This window comes from Hippocampus bargibanti, linkage group LG10 (genome assembly GCF_051943395.1).
Source record: "Hippocampus bargibanti isolate YZ-2025 linkage group LG10, ASM5194339v1, whole genome shotgun sequence".
Classification (NCBI taxonomy): Eukaryota; Metazoa; Chordata; class Actinopteri; order Syngnathiformes; family Syngnathidae; genus Hippocampus; species Hippocampus bargibanti.
The window spans coordinates 6,217,529-6,224,588 of record NC_142743.1 but is presented as its reverse complement, the minus strand read 5'-3'; positions in this window follow the sequence as shown (position 1 = coordinate 6,224,588).

The window sequence follows — 7,060 nt, the reverse complement described above, 5'->3', positions numbered from 1 at the left end:
GGACAGTTAGGACGGCGGAAAAAATCATTGGCACCGCCCTACCCACTCTCGAGGACTTGCACACTGCAAGAATCCAAACTAGGGCTTGGAAAATCCTACTGGACCCTCCGCACCCAGCCCACCACCTTTTCCAGCTACTCCCCTCAGGCAGGCGCTATCGATCCATGCGCACTTTGCAAAGCCTATGGCACACTGGGCATAATAGGTACAAACCGAAGAACAACGTGGAGGCAGCAGAAAGAGCCACCAGATGGCTCTGGTTGAGGAGGGGAGAGCCGTGGGGGCAGTGGAGCAGTAGCATGCCACTTGGACACAGGCCGGGGCCTTGCAAACCCCGGTCGGGTCGCCTGGAGGAGGGTGTCTGTTGAAAGACCCGAAACACCCAGTGATTCTAGGAATCAACACTGATGATGTGTCCAAGTTTGTGCATCAGCAGATGTATTGTTAACTGATTTCTTTAAACTTCCGACAACTTCAAAGAAGTACAGATGACGGCAGAAGAAACCTTTTCATCGATTGATTTCTTTAACTTTGCACCTTCGATTGAAACTTATTAAAAACAGACGCAATCTTGATAAATCACAGTATGTTATATTTTAATCTTTTTACATTTTCTCCTCCCAGTATCTGCGAAATAGTATGTAAATGCCATATCTTGCACATTCCTTGAGACAAATTTATGAACTGCTAAGGGCTATTTTTCACATTTGAAAGACAGTTAATAAATTGGGTTGCCGTGTTCTTACTGTGCTATGAGGTTTGCACACACTACATTTACATTTAACTACATTTTATTTTATTTTATTTCATTTTGTCTCTCTTCTTTTTTCTTTGTTTTCATTTCATTATATGATAAAAATGGTTACACAGTTGTATTAATGGTTACTAGTCCTTACGTGTTTTGTATTGCTCACCTAGTTTTGGTTATTTTGATGGACGTAGAAGTGAGTTGTATGCTTTTTTTCCTTTTCATTGACTGTATGGACCTGTGAAATCATCATAAACTTTAAATTGACAAAAAGAAATGTGCCCTTGTTGGCAACTATGTCTTGCCTCCAGACTTTATTCGTGCAATTATTAGCAAATATCAGCTAAGGTAATTTGTTTCACTTCTCAAGGTAAAAGAGAAACAACATGATAAAAATGTCAACTCATATTACTTTACATGATCAAAAAAATTTAATTTGCATGCCCACTTTCAAAACACGAATCTGATAATTGTAAAGCTATTCGTGGTAATTCTTTGACAATTTTAAGTCAAGGAATTGATCAGACCTTCAAGACAGTTGTATGCTTCCAATTTTATGGTGAAGTGTGGGGGAAATGTCTGTTTCTGTTCTCGTGTAGAAAACAAGGTCACACTTGGATGACTTGGGTGTGAAAGAACAGTTTTGGGCAGGGGGAGAACAACTACATACAATATATCCATTTTTAGTTCCTGATGGTGCAGTGATTACACAGCCCAGTATGACCAACAATCCAACAATCACCAACCATAAATAGTGTCAAAAGCCAAGGGATTCATTTGCGTCATCTGACCAAACTTGGTAACAAACATTACGCACATCTGGGAAATGCAACACACAGTGAGCACCTCCCTGGCACCAGACCCGACCGAGGTGAAAAGTTCAACTACAAAATTAAGTTAACACCCTGTTGGAAGACTTTTCGTATGTCCTGTGATTTTGTAAAGAACAAATATGATTCACCTGTAACACGAAGAAACGCAAAGGACAAAAAAGATACCTGAATAATTTGACTAGATAAAACTGGTTGGTTTGATGACATGTTGGGGAATTTAATAAGCATTGCCAAATAAAGCATGAACAGTGAAAACTGTCAATTAGTTTGGATTGAGATTATACCATTTTGTTTGTATGTGGAATCCGAGCTGAAACAGCTTGTGCCATTGAAGAAATTCAAGTCTCACTCAACTGTGCATTTTTGGTTGCATAGCACGCAGACTGTGATTTGTTGGACACCAGTTCAGGGTGTAACCTGCTATGTCCAAAGACAGATGGGATCAACTCCACCACACTCGTGACCCAAAAGAAGTACACAGAAATCAAGATTACAAAGACAAATATCAGAGTTCAAGAAATGACCAAAAGTGTTTTGCTCAAAGGCACCTCGACAGTATCAAGAAAACAGATCAGAAGCTCGCCAACAATTATTTGCTCTTGTTACATTTTGCAAGGTATGGAAGTGTCTTGGAGAGGTGGCGGTGGTGTTCCTGACTGGGTTATTCAACAAGATCTTACAATATAAGATCTTGTTGAATAACATTGGTCTCAAACTCGCGGCCCGCAGGCCAACTGCGGCCCCCGAAAGAATATTTTGTGGCCCGCCTTGACATGAAAGATTAATGTTAGTGCGGCCCGCATGATTGATATAAATGAAACTTGTGTGTGGAGCTGAACACACCACTGAACAAACCATGGAACAAACCAACATTTTGGAGCTACAGAGGGAATTTAATCACAGATTTGCAGACTTCAAGACACACAAAGCCACATTTCAAATTTTGCGGACCCATTCTCTTTTGATGCACAAGATCTCCTGTGTTCAAATGGAGCTCTGTGACCTACAGTGCCACTCTGCACTCAAAGCCAAGTTCAGGGATGTGAATGGAAAAGCAGACAACCTTGGGCAATGTTTGAGAGAGTTAACCCCCAGGTTCCCTGAACTTTCCCAAATGTTCAAGCGGACCATGTGTCTTTTTGGAAGCACATACTGATGTGAGAAGCTCTTCTCCACCTTGAACTTCAATAAGTCCGAGTACAGGTCCAGACTTACTGATGAGCATCTTCAAGCCCTACTCAGATTCTCCACTGCCTCCTCCTCAAGCCAAATGTGGCTCGGCTTTGTGAAAAGAAGCGCTGCCAGGTCTCGAGCAACAACAAGTAGGCAAGAGAAGCTTAGCTGTTTAGGACAATTCATGTTCAATATTTTATTGATGTTCAGAAAGATAAAGGTTAAATAACTGTGAATACAGACATTTGAAACTTAATTAAAATAATTAGTTTCCTGTGTTTTTTTTTCAGTCGTCTGTATCTGCCTTATGATCATTATAATTATTTTAGTTATTTATTACTGGTTAATTTATTTTTATTCATTTTTCCATTTTTCATTTTTTGTGTGTTAAAAATAAAGATTTTGAGAACATTGCAATGTTTTATCTGTGCTTTTCTTGTGAAAATCCTGATGCGGCCCAGCCTCGCCCAGACTCTGCCTCCAGCGGCTCCCGGGTAAATTGAGTTTGAGACCCCTGTCTTAGATGGTGAACAGATGCCTGAAGAATGGAGAAGAAGTGTACTCGTGCCCATTTTTAAGAACAAAGAAGATGTGCAGAGTTGTATTATTAACTACAGAGGAATAAAGTTGATGAGCCATACAATGAAACTCTGGGAAAGAGTAGTCGAAGCTAGACTAAGAGCAGAAGTGAACATTTGTGAGCAGCAGTATGCCTTCATGCCAAAAAAAGAGTACGACAGAAGCCGTGTTTGCTTTAAGAATGCTGATAGAGAAGTACAGAGAAGGTCAGAAGGAATTGCATTGTGTCTTTGTAGATCTGGAGAAAGCGTACGACAGGGTGCCCAGGGAAGAGCTGTGGTATTGCATGAGGAGACATGCAAGACATGTATCATGACTGTAAGACAGTTGTGAGGTGCGCCGTCGGTGTGACTGAGGAATTCAAGGTGGAGGTGGGATTCCACCAGGGGTCAGCTCTGAGCCCCTTCTTATTTGCTATGGTGATGGACAGGCTGACAGACAATGTTAGACAAGAATCTCCTAGGACCATGATGTTTGTAGATGGCATTGTGATCTGTCGCGAGAACAGGGAACAGGTGGCGGAGAAACTTGAGATGTGGAGATATGCCCTGGAAAGGAGAGGAATGAACATCAGTCGCAGCAAGACAGAATATATGTGTGTGAATGAGACGGATCCAAGAGTGATGCTACAAAGAGAAGAGATAAAGAAGGTGGAGGATTTTAAGTCCTTGGGGTCGACTGTCCAGAGTAATGGAGAGTGTGGAAAAGAGGTGAAGAAGCGTGTCCAGGATGGCTGGTGCGGCTGGAGAAAAATATCAGGTGTGATGTGTGATAGAAGGGTTTCAGATAGGATGAAAGGGAAAGTGTATAAAACAGTGGTGAGACCAGCCATGATGTTTGGACAGGAGACAGTGCCACTGACGAAAAGACAGGAAGCAGAGATGGAGGTAGCAGAGCTGAAGATGTTGAGGTTTTCTTTGGGAGTGACAGGGTGCCCAGGGAAGAGCTGTGGTATTGCATGAGGAGCCATCCAGGTTGGATAGGGCCAGGAATGAGTACATTAGAGGGACAACTCATATTAGAGGCTTTGGAGAGAAAGTCAGAGAGGCTAGACTGAGATCGTTTGGACATGTCCAGAGGAGAGAGTGACTATATCGGGAGAAGGATGCTGAGCCTTGAACTGCCAGGCAGGAGACCGAGAGGAAGACCGAAGAGGAGGTTTATGGATGTGGGCAAAGAGGATATGAAGGGAGCTGGTGTGAGAGAAGAGGATGCACAAAACCGGGATAGATGGAGGACATTGATTCGCTGTGGCGACCCCTGGAGGGAAAAGCCGAAAGGAAAAGAAGAAGGAGTTACATTTTGCAAGCATTGGGACTGAAACGGTGACCTTCCAGCTTCATAGTTAAAGTGCGCATATGGAGCTACAAGGAAAAATCATGAGAGGGTGAGTTTGATTGAGATCTTTGGTAGTAAGTAATACTCTCTCAGTATCCGAACTGCCCTATCCTAAGTAGGGCCGTAGGGGGTGCTGGAGCCTATCCCAGCTGATCTGCGCAGTAGGCAGGAGGGACACCCTGAACCGGTTGCCAGGCAATCGCAGGGCACACAAAAACGCTCACAATCACACTCATTTTGGAGTCTTCAATCAGCCTTGCATGTTTTCAGAATGTGGGAGGAAACCTGAGGACCCATAGAAAACCCATGCAAGCATGGGGAGAACATACAAACTTCACACAGGGAGGCAGAAGCTGGAATTGAACCTGGCACCTCTGCACTGTGAAGTGCATGTACTAACTACTCACCTACCGGGCCTCCCTTTGGTAGTGTCACATGTCATGGAAAAAACGTGAAGCATAGATGATTAAAGGGGAACTCAATTAAAACTTCTTCTTTTCCATTCGGCTTTTCCCTTCAAGGGGTCGCCACAACAAATCAGTGTCCTCCATCTTTAGAGGTTTGATCCGCATGTTTGTTTTGGCCAAGCTTTTATGTCGGATGCCCTTCCTGACACGGCCCTCTGAATGTATCCGGGCTTGGGACCGGCACAAGAAGACATATGTCCCTCTGTGGCTACAGACCAAGCAACTGGCTCAGTAAAAGGCTCCCAAACACAAAACATATTATTTAAATATATTCTATGAATAGTTGAAACAGGTTACTTTAATTCAAGTAACAAATTGTGTTTTAAATTTTTCGTCTTCTTCTTCTTCTTCTTCTTCTTCTTCTTCTTCTTCTTCTTCTTCTTCTTCTTCTTCTTCTTCTTCTTCTTCTTCTTCTTCTTCTTCTTCTTCTTCTTCTTCTTCTCCTTCTTCTTCTTCTTCTTCTTCTTCTTCTTCTTATTATTATTATTATTATTATTATTATTATTATTATTATTGTTGTCATTGTTAAAATGCACACATATAAATCTGTCAAAGGTCAATTTCGCCACTCGTTGCTCATGGAACGATCAATCACATGTCAGCTTGTGAATGTCATATGACCAGCTGAAAACAAGTCAGTCGTGATTGGTCATTGCAGCAGTGGTGCTAACTTGGTAAGGTGGTGTACAGTGTGAACTAGTCACCAACCAATGGCAACCACCATTTACGCTCACATTTAATAATCATAGTCAGTGTAGAGCAGAGGTGTCAAAATGATTTTTGTCATGGCCCACAATGTCGTTAAGGTTTCCTGCAGATTGTTGTTATGACCATGAACCCAAATGCTGTCAATATATGGATAACTCTTGTTGAACTCAGAGATCGTAATGTCTGTTTCCTCATGAAAGATTGCATTTATTTTAAAAGGGGAATTTTGAACAAAAATGCTTGCTGCATCTCAATGTTTTTGAAAGTGGATGACAACATTAAATTGACATATATAATTTGTTTTGTTTGTGTAAGCTCTCAGTCGTACAGGAGTGGTCCATCGATGAGAAGGTTTCTTCAGCCGTCATCTGTACAAATTTGAAGGTTTCGGACGTTTCGCCTCCTATCCAAGAGGCTTCGTCAGCGAACTAAAGTCTGACTGGTCCTATCGGCCCTATTTATATATCCCTAATGTCCAGACATGGCGGCACCGGACACAGCTATGATAGGTCCCTACTCTCAGTCGTTAGTCAGGAATGTAGGAACAATCGGTGGGGCCACAGGGAGTGGTCCTCTGCTCCCCCCAACCTGAGAGTAGGGACTTATCATAGCTGTGTCCGGTGCCGCCATGTCTGGACATTAGGGATATATAAATAGGGCCGATACGACCAGTCAGACTTTAGTTCGCTGACGAAGCCTCTTGGATAGGAGGTGAAACGTCCGAAACCTTCAAATTTGTACAGATGACGGCTGAAGAAACCTTCTCATCCATAATTTGTTTTGGTGGGCCACATAAAATGTCATGCTGAAATGTTTTGAAATGGGGCCCGTGTCTTGAGTGTGACACCTGTGATTTCCAAAAGCAGCATGATTACAGTACTGTTCGGAAACTCAGGATGTTGAGTTTTGTTCAAGCAAAAGATACTGATTTCTAACGTAGGCTGGCTGCGTCTTAAAAGGAATGGGAGGGGAGCCTGCATTGCCTCGGAAAACAGTCACAGTGTAGCAGAGTGAGTGCAACTGACTTGCCGTTGTGCAATGTGGTGAGGTCGCAAATTATATTCTGTACATCGGAGGTGTCAAAGTATTTTTTGTCACAGGCCACGTTAATTAAATGTCTTCATCATATTACAATGATCTGTATGTATGTGTATAGATATAAAAAATCCAAGATGTTTATCATGGCCAGGGTCATGGGCATGATGAAGCCTATA